This window comes from Clupea harengus, chromosome 20 (genome assembly GCF_900700415.2).
Source record: "Clupea harengus chromosome 20, Ch_v2.0.2, whole genome shotgun sequence".
Lineage (NCBI taxonomy): Eukaryota > Metazoa > Chordata > Actinopteri > Clupeiformes > Clupeidae > Clupea > Clupea harengus.
The window spans coordinates 14954537-14971440 of NC_045171.1; the positions used below are offsets into that span (position 1 = coordinate 14954537).

The 16904-nt window shown below is 43.5% G+C and overlaps 1 pseudogene; it reads left to right on the plus strand.

Moving 5' to 3' along the window:
- The first annotated feature begins 355 nt into the window (after positions 1 to 355).
- On the plus strand, positions 356 to 3875 carry LOC105893041 (annotated as a pseudogene).
- Positions 3876 to 16904: the final 13029 nt, after the last annotated feature.

Sequence of the window (16904 nt, forward strand, 5' to 3'; positions counted from 1 at the left end):
CTTTATGCAACCACAACTTCCTCTCTTCAGGCCACATCCTGCCTTCATGAAACTATCGTCTGAAAAAATAAACGAATTACTTTGCTCCCTTCTTCGCTACCATGAAGACAGAGTGTCTGGTGCATCTCTTTCATCTCCTGATTCAGTGCCATGGTAAGAAACTCAATACTTATATTTAAGACTGTAGCTCCAAACACAGTGATACTGTGACAGTGAGTGTTGTTCTGTAATTGCTCTTTCCCTCCAAGGGTTTTTTCTACAATGGAAGTGAAGCCCTTTCTCAAAGAGAGTTGTTCTTTCCCTTTATTCCTAAATTAGATGGTAGTTTGACATCAACAAGTATCCTGTTAGATTACCAAATAAATAAATCTGGGACAGATTCAACGGCAACGACCAGGACAGTGACACAGACGCAGAGAAGGCTCAAACAAACCACCTTGACCGGGGAGGCATGGGAAGTCAAATGCAATTGCGGAAAGATCTGCAAAGGTGCAAGAGGGCTCAAAATACACCAGAGTAAGTCCAAGTGTGGACAAGGACGGATGCAGGCACACCGCTCAGACGAACAGTCTGGTGAGACGCAGGAGAACCCTAGGCAGGAAGCACACCATAGTCCTAGAGATCTCTCAGTGCATGTAATCCCCCAAGAGCACACAAGGAGAACCCCAAATGCCATCCCAGAAAGCCCACCCCAGCCAACGAAGGAGAGACTCAAGTGGCCTAAGATGTGTGATACCAAAGAGTGGTCCATGCTCGATGAAGATCTGGACAAGGTGCTTGAGGCAGCTCAAGCAGGATCAGCAGAAAGAAAGGAGGATTCACTGACAGCCATCACCTATAGCTTGGCAAAAGAACGGTTTGGAACAGTGCCAAGGAGAGAGAACAAAGGCAGACGAGAAAATCAGGAGAATAGAAGAGAAAGAAAGATCAAACAACTTAGGAAGGAGATTAAAACCCTGAAGAAGCAATTCAAATTGGCAAGCACAGAAGAAAAGGAAGGAATAAAAGAACTGACAGCCAGCCTCCGTGAGCAGCTCATCAGAGCAAGAAGAGCAGAGGCGAAAAAAACAGGAAGCTGCACGAGCCCAGTTTATAAAAGACCCCTACCGCTTCACCAAATCACTTTTGGGAGAGGCGAGGTCTGGGACTTTAACAAGTTCCAAGGAGGAGGTGGAGGAGTTTGTTGAAGAGTCATTCAGTGACCCATCAAGAAACAACGCCTTAGCAGAAGATCACGGGCTCGGCACCATCGATCAACCAACAACATCCCTAAACATAGATTTTCCATCATGGAGAGAGGTTCAAGAGGTCGTCAAGCATGCTAGATCATCTTCGGCCCCAGGTCCCAGCGGTATACCTTACAAAGTATACAAGAGATGCCCCAAGCTCCTCCGAAGGCTGTGGAAGCTTATGCGGGTAATCTGGTCCAAAGGAACCGTCCCAACAAGCTGGCAAAGGGCAGAAGGATGCTTTGTGCCAAAAGAACGGGGATCCACACAGATCAACCAGTTTCGAACCATTTCCCTGCTCAGTGTGGAGGGTAAGATCTTCTTTTCCGTGCTTGCCAGAAGAATGAGCACGTATATGTGCCAGAATGGATATATTGACACCTCTATCCAGAAGGGCACGATCGAAGGGTTCTCCGGGTGCTTGGAGCACACGGGGGTCCTCAGCCAACTTATCCAAGAAGCAAAGGAGAAGAAAGGGAACCTAACAGTTGCCTGGCTTGATTTTGCTAACGCATACGGGTCTATCCCCCATAACTTGATTCAAGTGGCTATGGACCATTACCACATCCCACATCACATCCAGGGCATGATCACCGGCTACTTGGGAGACATCAAGCTACGATTCCAGTCAGCCATGTTTACAACAAAGTGGCAGCCAGTGGAGAAGGGAATAGTAACCGGGTGTACCATCTCTCCCATCTTGTTCGTCATGGGAATGAACCTGATCATCACCGCAGCGAGTACAAAGTCAAGAGGACCGAAGACTGCTGCAGGAAGCCAACAGCCAGTGATCAGGGCATTCATGGATGACCTTACCGTCATAACACCAACCCATGTACAGGCAAGATGGGTCCTGGCGGAACTAGAACGTATGGCCACTTGGGCGAAGATGATCTTTAAGCCCAAGAAATCAAGATGTCTGGTGATCCAAAAGGGCAAAACAACTGAGAAGTTCAAGCTACTTGTTCAAGGGGAAGTGATCCCGAACATCCAGGGGAACCCTATTAAATGCCTTGGGAAGTGGTATGATGATTCCCTGTCAGACAAAAACAGCATCTCCAGCACTTTAAAACAAGTTGAAGAATGGCTGAACAAAATTGACAAGTCTGGCCTGCCTGGGAAATATAAGTGCTGGATCTACCAACATGGCCTACTCCAAAGACTTATGTGGCTTCTCACCATCTACGAAGTGCCAATAACATCAGTTGAAGGGATGGAGAGGAAGTTCAACAAGCACCTTCGAAGATGGTTGGGAATACCCCCCAGTTTTACATCAGTGGGGCTCTACATAAGGTCGGGTCAGCTCCAGCTCCCCCTGTCCTCAGTTGTGGAGGAGTTTAAAGTTGCCAAGTGTAGACTTTCCCTCACATATAGGGACTCCGAAGACCAACTCACCAGGGAAGCAGGAATAAGAACAAGATCCGGCAGGAAGTGGGCCGCCAGCACTGCAGTTAACCAGGCAGAATCTTCTCTGAGGACCAAAGATACCATCGGGAACCTTTGCACTGGAAGGCAGGGTCTAGGAACATCCCATTTCCAGCAGTGGTCAAAGTCCACTCCCAGGGAAAAGAGGACCATGATCCAGGATGAAGTCCGAAACCTTGAGGAAGAAGGAAGAAGAGCTAAATCCATCGAGCTCGCAACTCAAGGTGCCTGGACAAGGTGGAACCTTCCCAAAAGAACCATCACGTGGAGTGAGATGTGGCGGTTGGAGCCGTTCCGTATCTCCTTTATGCACCGACCCCAGTCAACTTGCACAGGTGGGGAATGAGGGAGGACCCACTGTGCAGGTTGTGTGGCGGTAAAGGAACCATGGCGCACATCCTATCGGGGTGCAAAACAGCATTGACCCAGGGGAGGTATAGGTGGCGCCATGACAAGGTGTTGGCACAGCTCGCAGAAACACCCTGGAGCAAGAGAGGAGAAAGAAACGTCCAGCCAAAACTAAGCCACTGTTGAGTACCATCGCCTTTGTAAAAGAGGGTCAGAGACCAGCCGTCCAAAGCCAAGCCAAGCAGAATCTCCTGCAGTCAGCCCAGGGATGGGTTTTGGAGGTCGATCTGGGGAGGAAACTCCACTTCCCAGAGGCGGTACTGTCCACAACCCTGAGACCAGACATCATCATGTGGTCCCTAGAGGGGAAGAAGATCATCCTGGTGGAACTAACAGTCCCGTGGGAAGAGAACTGTGAGGAGGCGGCAGAGAGAAAGAAAATGAAGTACCAACAACTTGTCCAGGACTGCCGGGACAAGGGGTGGACAACATGGCTGATGACAGTGGAAGTGGGTTGTCGAGGATTCCCAGCTCAATCAGCCTGGAATCTGATGACAAGGGTTGGACTAAGAGGCCACCTGAGGAAAACAGCCGTTCGTAGGTTGGGAGAAGCGGCAGAGAGAGCCTCCTGTTGGCTCTGGCATAAGAGAGAGGACACTAGCTGGAAGCCTGGAGGAGGGGGGCAGTGACTTGGCCAAGCACTGCTGACCCGCCAACTGGAGAGTGTTGTGGTTAAGGGTTGAAACACTCTAAGAAGGTTGGGGACCACCTGATGACCCCTCCTCCAGGCCAAGGCTTCATCCATTAGAAATGGATTGAAAATTGCATCTTTGATGTATTACAAAACTGTGCATTTTTATTCTACAGGGTCCACTCATTTCCATTACCTAAAGAAAGGGGAGGAGGTAACACTGGCCTGTGAAACATGTCAATGGGAGGCTGATGTTGATTTAGACAACAGAGTGGACTGCAGTATCATAGACAGTATTTATTCCAACAACTCAAAATGCCATACTGGAAGACAGGATCTATGCCAAAAGATAAAGAACAAATCCACCAGTTGTGAAATCAGTGTAATGAGGGGATTCTTTGCCTGTGTCAATGCTACATCTGACTCCTGCTTCATGTATCCATTCAAACCATCTTCTCACCATGTGGAGTCCTTCATTGTTGCTCAGACAGAACCAGACAGTAAGTGTAAATGTAGCCTACCCTTTATATGAACAGCAAGCTGAACTACATGTCATTTCGTACATTTCATTTCAACATTTTACTTTGTTCACAGTTGTGTCTGGACCTGTAATGGAAAACTCAGTGCTTGTGTCTGGAGGAGAATCAATTAATCTGACGTGCGCTTTTAAAAGAAAGGGGAGTTATTCCAATAAGCCTTTCGTGGTGTACTGGATCAAGACTGGTGCTCAGAGCAGCACATGTGTGTATTCCTTTCATTTCGCTGGATATGAGGATAGTGGTTTTGATCAACACTGTGCCATTGACAAAGATCTTCTGTTAAGGAGATCACACACATCAAGACCCTCCTGTCTTGATAAGAACATCCATAACCTGAAGATCCGCAATGCCACTCAGTCAGACCGTGGACAGTATTTGTGCGTCTTACAGGTGGACAGAAATAACCAGCACTACTGGGCAATAATAACCAAAACTACAATCATTGTGGATAATACTGGTAAGACTATGAACCTTACTTTCATTTTATTTGATCACATTGTGCTTCAGCAGTTGAGTTTGAACCTGAACAGTTAGTTGGATGTGTATTTTAACAACCTTAACATGGATACAACCATTATTTACTCATGGGATTTGTTTATTTACACATGTGACTCACAATAGGTGGGAACACAAACAGAGATTCCAAACTCACTGCAAAACAGACAATAGTCCAGACAGAGTCAGCGAGGCTTCAAACAAGGGAAATGGTCAATCCAAAAAAAACACAAAAACTCTCCAATCCTAAAGTTTTACAACAAGTGGTCCAGAGGCCGAAGGTCGCAGGCAGGGAACAAGGCAAGCAATGTAGCAGTACTCCTAGGCACACACCTTCATGACCAAGGAAGGTCTGTTTAGAGACAGACACAGAGCCCCAGGTGATCCCAATGAGGGGCCGAGGGCCTTGGGTGCTGCCTTCCGGTTACATGGGGTTTACTGGGGACATTTTCAGGGGCTTGGAGGCTTTGGACGCATGTCCTGGCTAGCTGGGTTAGGGTGAGGCAATGTTAGATTTTGGTGGATTTCACATACCAAGCCATATCAGATAGACCGAAGTGTCCGAAGCCAGAACCATCAAGCTTGATTCCTGGCCTTTTGTTTATGTTTTGGAGCCAGAGCCATTAGACTTTTTTCTACAGCCACGACAAGACAGTTGGAGCCAGGCATATTTAGCATTTAGATGACCCCCCCTTACCTGACTAAATATTTAGATAGTCCATTGGTCAAACTAGACCCCCCCTTACCTGACTAGGTATTTAGATGGTCCATTGGTCAAGCTAGACCCCCCCCCCCCCTTACCTGACTAGATATTTAGGGGCCGTTTTCACGGAGCCTGGATTGCCTGAATCCGGAAAGAAATGTTGTCCGATTAGCCTCTCTTTTACACAAACCCGGTGGATTGGGTCACTGTCCCTGCAACCTTTAGAATCCGGTCTCCAGAGTGGGTGTATTCGAACCCGCCAGCGGATCCGTGTTCGTGTAGACGCCCGATCCGCACACTTTCTAACCCGATGATGTAATTGCCCCACGTGAACACCGCTGTGTCACTTCATAACAGCAACAACATAAACTAAATCGATGTTGTTAAGAAGCTGGTTAGGAAAGGGATGACATTAACAAGCCACACTTTAGCCTTCACTGTTTAATCTATTTGCATCAGACCATTGTTCAAAACCGGTTTATAAAAGTGTCAACAATAGCCTATATGAGCAAATCAAACTTGAAAAGATTTTTATTATAGAAGGAAGTTTCAAAACGGTAAGTTAACACAAACAAGTGTAGTGTACGAAGTGTACGATTCTAACTAGTCCTGTTTGAGTGCTGTGGTAACAGTGATTTCGGAAGATTGCTAGTTGGATCTCGACATCTGTCTTCTGTCACTTTATGCGCATGCTCCATGACATCTTTACAGCGGATTCAACCACTCCGCACCGCTCCATTGTTTCCGTGTGAACGCAGATTTTTCTTGACATGACTCCGTGTGAACGCCATAAAAAAAGGTACTGGATCCCCCAAAAAATCCAGATTCAGGCAATCCAGGCTCTGTGTAAACGTAGCCTTAAATAGTCCATTGGTCAAGCTAGAACCCCCCCCCCCCAAGCATTCACACCTTCTCATGCCCCCACCTCCTACCTTGATTCCCAGACACACCCGGCCCCCTTCATTATGATGTATGCCATTGTTTAATATGTTAATTCTACCCTACAAGAACTGTGAGTTTTCTGTAAGGACATTGAAGTTGAAGAAGGTAGGGGGCGCTGTTGCGTTTGAGCAATGTAGGCGATCTTTTGGCAAGCTCTGAGAGGCAACTTTTCTCATTTCGAATTTAAACAGATTATATTTACTTTTTACCTCAGACATTGATATATTTCATCTTCTTAACTACTTGAACGTTTACTGACCGAATCTAAAAGTATAATTATGAAGCCACCGACTGGTAAATCGTCCAACAAAGCAGGGGCTCGTGGTGCTAATGCTGGCTCGCCGGAGGAATTAACTGAAGGCAGCAGTGCCGTCACTCCCATAACGCGCACTACGCGCTGTGCGTAGGGCACCAACTCCTGTGGGGGCACCAAAAAATAGGCAACTGAAAAATCATCATAGTTATAATAATTATAATGCCGATATTATTTCAGTATAGAAATATTAGGGACCTTTTAGGCACGTATATCACAAAACAGGCAGAAAAAGAGATATTTTTAATTGCTTAAAAAAAGTTACGCTGGTGCCCCCCACACTCAACTTCCCAAGCTCGCCGTGGGTGCCCTTTCCTATCTCAGTGGCCTGACGAACTTTGACAGTAGGCTAGGTCAACTTTTCGAATGGCCTCAAAAAGACAACAGGAGTCAGGGGCACACAAAAGAAAGAGAAAGAAACTGCGAGATGATGCCCGTGCATCACTTTCAGGTAAGTCCATGTGTAATCATTGTTAAATACGGGAAATGTGCTGCTAATTTAATGGTTAGCCTATGCATACACCTCGAACTAGCTGACGTTATTGCTAATGTTAGCACACTAAAATATGTCATAACTTAGGTGCAAGTAGGGTTGCCAACCGTCCCGAATTGTCCGGGACATCCCGAAATATTATGGGTGATTTTGATTTGTCCCGTCAGGGACAGCTCCAGTCCCGTATTCCAATCACAGCCTTTTTCATTTGTATCCGTGAAAAGAGAAAAATATAACAGTTAAGTGTAATCTGTGCCCTGGAGGCAAGCGCCTCTCAACTGCACTTGACTCCACAAGCATTTATTACGCCAACACGAGCAGGTGAAACTTGTAGCGAGAGATCATCATGCCTCGACTGAAGGACAGACTGCCCCAACTCAAATAGAGTATCTTAAATCACGATTAAATTGGAAGCTTGCACATTGACTACTGGTTGTTTTCATATTTCATATCAGCATTCTTTACACATAATTAACTGGTGTTAATATGTGTGAATATGAACTCATGGATATGAATTTGTTTATACGAAGTGTCACAGGCACCCATTATAATTGTAGAAGTTAAATCGAGGAGACTATAACATTAGCTAGATAACTAGCTATCATTTCATGCAAACGGAAATCTTCCATTTAAATCGTTTGTTTTGCTAGCTAACCATAGCCTTAGCTAGATAACCATAGCAACCAGGAATCACAACTTTAGCGGAAAAGTTATGGATCTGACAAGAGGTAAATAGCGCCCCCCCTTGACCCATCTAAAACAATGTTAAAACTGTGGCCAGGCAGTGAACTGCAACCAGTCTGAGTTAAATAGGACGTTGAGACAGAGGCCCTGTTCAAAATGGGTTAAAAAGCTGTTTAACAAATGACGTTCTGACTCTGATTCTGACTGGAGCTTGGCGAAAAAAAATCGAGCGCGGGCGCCAAATTGGGCAGCCTTGGTCTAATGCTATTTCAAGAAAACAACATGAAATTTGAGAGAAACTTGTAATAATTGTCATGACTATTACTATGAACAATACATCCAAGCAAGTACAGTAGTGGTTTGCCAAAATTACACTGAAATTAATAGGTTTATGGTATGGCTAATGGAACCTTGCGATTTCCATTATTGTTGGTCAGCTCTTGGCGCGCGCACACCTGGAAGAAAGTGTCCCTCATGTGGGGTTGAGGAAGTTGTTCTTTTTCGTTTTAATAAAATGTTAAACTGGCAGAAACAAATGTTTTTTTCTCTGGGGGGGGGGGGGCATCATAAAGGAGTTATGCTTAGGGCACCAAAATGGCTAGCAGCGGCACTGGAAGGCAGTGATGGTGATAGGCTAACGGCTGGCATGCTAGTCAAAGCGCTGGACTCCCTGAACGTTGACATTTGCTCCAAAATAGATCTGGCCGTTGGCGGAGTACAGGCTGACATTGCTGCTGTCAGAGAGGAATTGACCTTCTCTGAAACCAGCTTACAGAAAACGGTTGAGGAACAAGACAGCCGTCTTAAAGATCTGGAGACCTCAGCTACCACTACCAGCGACTCTATGTCGGCTCCTGAAAAAATTCTCAGGGGGGGCAATTTTTTTTATAATGATTAAGGCGACCCACTCAGTAAGTACATTAAGTTAGCTGATTAACTCATACAGCAATACCTTTTTGTCCACTATTGGCAGCACACAACAGTAATATGTCCCCTCTTGCTACATAGCTAGAGTAGCAAGTTACAGGTGGAAAGCTATGGAAGAAAGTTGCATCCAGGAGCCTTCATAAGCAAACATGATGTGGCTCCACATTAAATTATCCCACTTCATTATCCACGTGTCTCAAATGTTGTATGATGTAACATAGCTTAACAGGACATGATATGTCCAGTAACATCATAAAGAAGGGGTAACATAAGTCAAAACCAACAATATTTATTGACTGATCTTGAAAGTATTGGCTTACAAAAGCAAAATAAGTCATCACATAAAAAATTATTCAGTGTTAGTGCAAGAAGCGAACTGTGAAACACTGTAAAACCTATGAAAAGTGACAGTGGTATATGAAATACAGACCGCATTAGCCACGCGATTTTCTTTCGTTCCAATTCCTAGATGTAGGATTTCCCTCCCTTTGTAGAAGCCTGTTGAATGGATACATTTGGTCTAGGAAGTCCTAATTGTTTTGTTGTCAATTTATCTTCATAAAGACCGAATTATAGATCTGCGTCGGTGTCCGTCCGTTTTACGGATGGGCGGGGAAACAGATTCGGACGTACTGTTTTTGATTTATACTTCTTCGACGGCTGTGGGTGTTGAAAACAATTCACCGCCAGAACAGTGGGTGGAGCAGCGGTTTTTTGGTCACAGACGAGCTACCACGCGACCTCTTTGAGTGATAGAATTCATCGAATGTTCATCTCCCTCCTCCCAGCCGTCACGCGCAACAGGTGTAGTCACATGGGTCTTTGAGACACACTACATTATAATGAAGAGTCTGTCTAACGCTATATATTCACTTGAAAAGGCAAACTTATCTCCATCATGGTAGGTATTATTTGTGTGAAAAATAGTAGCAATCTATAACAAAATTATATGCTTATCTTACATACACTATAGAAACTATTAAAAACGATTCAATGAAATGAATACTATCTCATTTTCTTTGGTATTTTTTGTCATATTCAGATTTGTAATGATGATTGCTGGGTAATATGTATGCTGTTGTCCAATGTCAAGTCTCTATTTGATCATGTGACGAGACGATATGATAGTTTAGGCGCAACATCTGAACGTCAAGACCAACAAGCTGACTGGGCAAATAAATATCTGTGACTGACGTGATTACAGGAGGCAAACTGGTATCAGGGAAGAAGTTAAAAATAAACTGTCATCTGGAGAGTTTAAAAGAATACAAAACGAGGGGGAATCTACTGTATGGAGATATTTCTGCTTAGTAGTCAACGCGGATTTATTAAACCTGGATGGTTGGGGGAGAGAGATGAACGTCAAAACCGACAAACTGGGACAGAGGCAAAAGCACCTGCAAGCTGAAAACAATGGCTTTCAAACATAAGCATGATAAGGCATTGAACATTCCATATTTAAATATCTTAATAAGTAGTCAAGTCAACGTGTCTGCCTCACGTGATGGAGAAGTTCGTTTTTGAGACTAAAATAAATCACATTTAGGATAATAGCCTTCTTGTGTGCAGGGATTTTTTTATGTCCTAGCTGTGACAACGCGATTACAGGAGGCAAACTGGTATCAGGGAATAAGTTAAAAAATAAACTGTCATCTGGAGAGTTTAAAACAATACAAAACGAGGGGGAATCTACTGTATGGAGATATTTCTGCTTAGTAGTCAAGGCATTGAACATTCCATATTTAAATATCTTAATAAGAAGTCAAGTAAACCTGTTTGCTTCACATGCTTCTCCCCTGTACAAAAGCGTCGGCTAAATGACTAAATGTAAATGGATTAGACCTCGATTGTTGGACTATGTAGATCGTTTTATAACGAACTTTGTGCACTTAAAGTTTTTAAAAAAAGAAACTGTCATCTGGAGAGTTTAAAACGACACTCGAGGGGAAATTTACTGTAGGCCTATGGAGATATTTCTGTCGGATGGCATCATATTCTATGCGGATTCTAATGAGGCTGTTTGATATGTCCAATGTAAGAAGTGTGAAGCTTTAATGAAATATGATTGATGCCATCCTCTTTCTCCACAACATGGATTAAACATCGATGGTTGGACTATGTAGATACTTTTATAAGGAATGTGTCCGTGTACTTACATTTTTCAAGAAAAAAGATAATCTTCAATGGTAAGACTTGTTTTATTCGCGCCTCTTCTGGTGTAGCATATAACGTGAGTTTTATTTAGGCATATCAGATGCATAGCGTGTGTAATGTGTAGGCCATTTCATTCCGTTCTTGCAATGTGAATAATTCATTTCAATATGCTTATATCCCTTTTGTGCGCGCTTGTGCGTTTAACGGGGCTTGTTTGTGTGAGCCAGTGCATTTATCATTCATCTGTTGATGCTCGAGTTTAATAAAGGCAGGCTATTCTTAAGAAACGTATGTAAATGTGTCAGTAGTATGAACAGTTGAGACATTGACTCATTGGGGTTCGGACTAAATATTTCACTTGCTGTCGGGCTGGGGTAGGGCTGGGACAAGTCAGCGCGATAAGGCATTGAACATTCCATATTTAACTTGGCATAGTCGCCCCATAATGCCGTGCGGCGGGCACATACTTTTCTCGATGTGATGCAGCGCATAGACATATATACATGTCTATGATGCAGCGCCCAACGATGTTCTTTAACAATGTTCCTTACTGTTCTAATTGCATGTCGTTGTTCTGTGTTGGGACGGAGTTTATACAGGTGTGTGACGGTAGCACAGTCTGTTCGTGATAACTTGTAGCAGGGCATAAAGCCCGTGCCATTTTGACATTGTATTGTGTTTAGTGTTTAATTAAAAGCCATAACAAATATTCCACACTTCCGTGATTTGTTACAATATCTTAATAAGTAGTGAAGTCAACGTGGATTCTATGGATTAAATTCATTTATTGACACATCTTTTCAGGACGGCCACAGCGCTTTAAAACGACGTGTTTATAAGTTACATTATTCAAAGATGGTAGATAAAAGGCGAGATAATCGCCAGGTGTAATAAGCCTACTTTCTCATTATGTGTGTGTGTTAGGGTTTGTAATGCAATGGTGTTGGCTGCAAGTTAACTCCACTTCACGTTAAGGTTAGCTTTTGTATATGAGCATTCATTTCAACTGTTCCATCATCTGAAATATCACGGTGTCGAAAAACAAACCTTTGATCTAAACAGAATATTCAGTATGGAATGGGAATATTTCAGAGCAGGGCTATCTTTTATCGCGTTTGACAAATATGCTCCGATTGCTGTGATGTCTCCTGTGAGAATGGGATAGTATTCTCTCCTATGAATTCGCGGTCATTTGAGCGTCCTTATAAGTGTTTCAGAAATATCTTCAGACCTCTTCTATTATGTTTGTTCATAATCAACTAGAAGAAGCTTGTGAGACGGTCTACAGGCTATTCATAAAAAACATACGTAAATGTGTCATTAGTATGAACAGTTGAGACATTGACTATGTCTGGTTGGATTCCGACAATATATTTGAATGGCTGTCTGGCTCGGGCACTACTCTGTCAGACGCAGGCCGGGCTCGGACAGAAATATTCGGCTGATCCACACTCTATAACAGAATAGGAACAGATAGGGAATGAAACAGGAAATGTGAGATTCCGGAAATGATGTCGTTAGGAAATGATTTCGTTAGCGGACCAATCACAGCCAAGGGGGTATCCGTCGCTATCCGTTTGTATCCGAAAAAGTTACAAAAATCGAGAGGTGCACGTCGGTGTCCGTCCAGCTCTCCGAAGGGCTCGGATGGGCGTTCCACCACGGGGAAGGGTGTTGCCAAGGCGTGGCTATGTGTCCGGACGGACACCGACGCAGATCTATAATTCGGGCTTTAGTACGCCGACTAAAAAGGAGTTTCTGTCAAAGAGCGAATCGAGTTATTGCACTGGACAGGGCAGCCATCTTGACAGAATATGCCTCCGTCGAAGCTGTATGACGTTCGTATAGCCTTTTACGTCCACTACTTATGACAAGACCAGGAGGGGCGAGCCCTCCCGGAAGCCATAGAGAATGCAAAATCCGACAGAAAAAAAATGATTACATTTAAATTTACATGTCATTTACGCGACTTACAAGGATATTGCGTTCATACATAAGGAGTTTTTTTTTTTTTTTTTCCCTTTTCCCCTAGGCAGTGCGTCGCCCCAATCGCCCTTATGGACGAGCCGCCCCTGCTCTCGAGGTAACGGTAACGACACTCCAAAACCAAGTCAAGGAGTTACAATTTAAGTGCGAAGACCTGGACAATAGATCCCGGAGAAATAACATCAGACTCGTGGGCATTCCAGAGGACCTAGAAGGGGTGTCGGCGACTGAATTTGTCTCCAGTGTGCTTCGGGATGTGCTTAAATTGAGCGAGAAACCCCTACTTGACAGGGCTCATAGAACTTTGCAAGCCAAACCAAAGCCTAGCCAACCTCCGAGAGCCTTTGTCATAAGAGTGCACTGCTTTCAGGTCCGCGAACTCATTCTGCGCCAGGCACGACAACTGAGGTCTCTCTACTTCAACAACCGTCCCATCTACATCTTTCCCGACCTGACCGCCGCCGAAGCAAAAAGGAGGGCTGTATTCGGGGATGTGAGGAAGCGGCTACGTGCTATCAAAGGTGCTCGCTTTGGATTTCGTCTGCCTGCAAAGTTTCGCATCACTCTGCCTGGGGAAAAGGAGCATGTTTTCTGCGACCCTCAGCCGGCAATGGACTATGTCGTCTCAAAGGTTCCTGACGCTGAGATACATGAAGAAACCGAGGCAGTTGCGGGGGATTGATTATTTGGACTCTGACGGTAACAAGTTTGTCTCATCTTTGTTTGCAGCTTGATAGCGAGCTAGCGTTGGCTCTGATGATTAAATTCAATTGAATTTTCGGTCATTCTGATGCTGTAATTAATAACATTTAAATGTTCAGTTCCAATGCTTATTTGGAGGAAAATGAGGGAATTTAAACTCTTATGTTGTTTTTATCTGTTAACTGTACTGGATACTTGCCTCAGTATGCCTTTTTTTTTCTCTCTTAGTTACTAGTGACTGACGGATCGATCTAACGTTCACTTTCCTTATGGGGATAATTACACCGAGTTCAGGGAGGTGTACGAGCGGGGTGGGACTATGTGTTTTTTTATTTTTTATATGTCTAGGCTTATGATATACTGCAGTGTTGTATTTCACTCAACTGTATTACTGTTACACTCTTATGTTCTAGAGTATGGCTAACAGCCTGGCTAGAAACGTAGCAAGTAGGCGTATTTCATTTGTTAGCTGGAATGTAAGAGGCTTGGGAAAGCCCACAAAACTCAACAACTCTTTCTCATCTGGATAATTTAGGGGCTCAAATTGCGTTTATCCAGGAGACTCACTTGAACGTCTCTGACCACACTAAAGTACGCAGACGATGGGTCTCTCAGTCATTTCATTCTTTATTTAATAGTAAAGCCAGAGGTGTTGCTATTTTAATTCATCATTCAGTACCTTTTGTTGCATCAAATGTCATAGCAGACCGTAATGGGCGCTATGTCATTGTTACAGGGACGTTATATGAGACTCCACTGATACTAGCTAATGTTTATGGCCCCAACCATGATGATGAGCAGTTTTTTGTAAAGTTTTTCTCTACTTTGCCAAATATTGACACTCAGTCAGTCAGTCAGGCATGATTATAGCTGGAGATTTGAATTGTTGCCTTCAATCTCTGGATACTTCTGCTAGGAAAAAATATTCTATGTCAAAATCCGCAAAAGTTATAAATAGGCACCTCAATAATTATGGTCTGGCAGACATATGGCGACGCCTGAACCCCAATGCTCAGGGTTATTCATTTTTTTCTCCTGTACATCACACATATACACGTATAGACTATTTTCTTGTTGACAATAAATTACTTCCACTTATTCAAAGCTGTAGCTACCATGCTAGGGTTATCTCAGATCATTCACCCCTCTTAATGGCCATTAACTTTGTCCACAAATCTACATCTCGCCCACCTTGGAGACTTAATACATCTCTCCTATCTGACTCCGACTTTGCTGAATATATATCACAACAAATTGATTTCTTTATTGACACAAATGCAACCGGTGGAACAAATCATAGTACATTATGGGAAGCTTTTAAAGCCTACATGAGAGGCCAACTAATATCTCGTTTAGCATACGACAAGCAGATGCGGTCTTTTACTCTCACTAATCTCATGCACCGCATTCAGAGTCTAGAAAGTCAAAACATTCAATCTCCCTCCCCTGCTTTGTATAAGGAGAAGCTCCTCCTCAAAACAGAATTTGAAAATCTCAGCACAATTAATGCGGAAGAAATGATCTTGAAATCTAGACACACCTACTATGAGCACGGTGATAAACCTAGCCGTCTTTTGGCACACCAACTTCGTCAATCTGCTGCTTCACGAGTCATTGCCGAAATCAACACAAGCAGTGGCCTTACTAGGGACCCCCAAGAAATTAATAACGCTTTCAGGAATTTTTATGTATCACTCTATACTTCAGAACAGCAACCTACCACTGATGCCCTGTTAACATTTTTTGCTAATCTTTCCATACCAAAATTATCAGAGGACATAGCTGAAAATCTTGATAGACCAATCACTGCAGAAGAGGTGGGGGAAGCTATTATGGCTACACAAAGTGGGAGGAGCCCTGGGCCCGATGGGTACCCGGCTGAGTTTTTCAAAAGATTTTCTGCGAAGCTCATTCCTCTGCTTCACAACATGTTCACGGAGTCTCTTGCTTCAGGCATTCTTCCCAAAACTTTACGATCTGCCCAAATTTCGCTACTTCTGAAGAAGAACAAAGATCCTCACTGCTGTGGTTCCTATCGCCCTATTTCCCTATTAAACGTGGATGAAAAGATTTTAGCAAAAGTCCTTGCCCGTCGTCTGGAAAGAATCTTACCTGACATTATATCAGCTGACCAAACAGGCTTCATCAGGAACAGATTTTCATTCTTTAATGTGAGGCGTTTATTCAAAATCATATACCACCCATCTGAATCCCCCATTCCAGAAGTTGTAGTGTCCTTAGACGCCGAAAAGGCTTTTGATAGGGTTGAATGGAGCTACCTTTTTTACACCCTTGAAAAGTTTGGTTTTGGCAAGATGTTTATTTCCTGGGTTAAACTACTATATACCTCTCCACTCTCTTCAGTTCGTACCAATAACACCTTTTCAAAATATTTTCAGATAGGCCGTGGTACAAGACAGGGTTGTCCACTATCACCCTTGCTCTTTGCTTTGGCCATTGAGCCATTGTCTCTTACTCTGAGCCAGACTTCACTGATAAAGGGTGTTATGAGAGAGGGTCAGGAACAAAAGGTTTCATTATATGCAGATGACCTACTTTTATACATTTCAGACCCAGCCCAATCTCTTCCACATGTGCTTAACATTTTAGATAAATTTCATCATCTCTCAGGCTATAAACTCAATTTACAGAAGAGTGAATTGTTTCCAATTAATGAGGCCGCCCATCAATACACATCCAGTTCTCTGCCTTTCAAGGTTTCAAATACATTTACATATCTAGGTGTCAATGTTGTGGATAAATTCTCCAACCTCTTTTCTGGAAACTTTTCACCTCTCCTCAAACAGACTGAAATTAACCTTGAGCATTGGAGGCCCCTTCCACTCTCTGTTGCAGGCCGCATTAATTCCATTCGAATGAACATTCTTCCCAAATTCACTTATCTATTTCAATGCATCCCTGTATTCATTGCCAAATCATTCTTTCAAAAACTAAATTCTGTCATTTCATCTTTTATATGGAATAACAAAGCTCCCCGCATAGCGAGAAGTATCTTACAACATCCAAAATGTCTTGGTGGTATGGCAGCTCCAGATTTTCTTGCATACTACTGGGCTTCTAATATACGCCCAATTGTACATTGGCTGTATGAGGATCCAGGTGCTGATGCACCATCATGGTGTGCTCTTGAATCTTTATCTTGCCTACCCTCCTCTTTGCCAGCATTGGTCTATTCCTCCACCTCTGAATCCCCAACGGCATTTACCAAAAATAAGATAGTGAGATCAACCTTAAAGATCTGGAAACAGATGC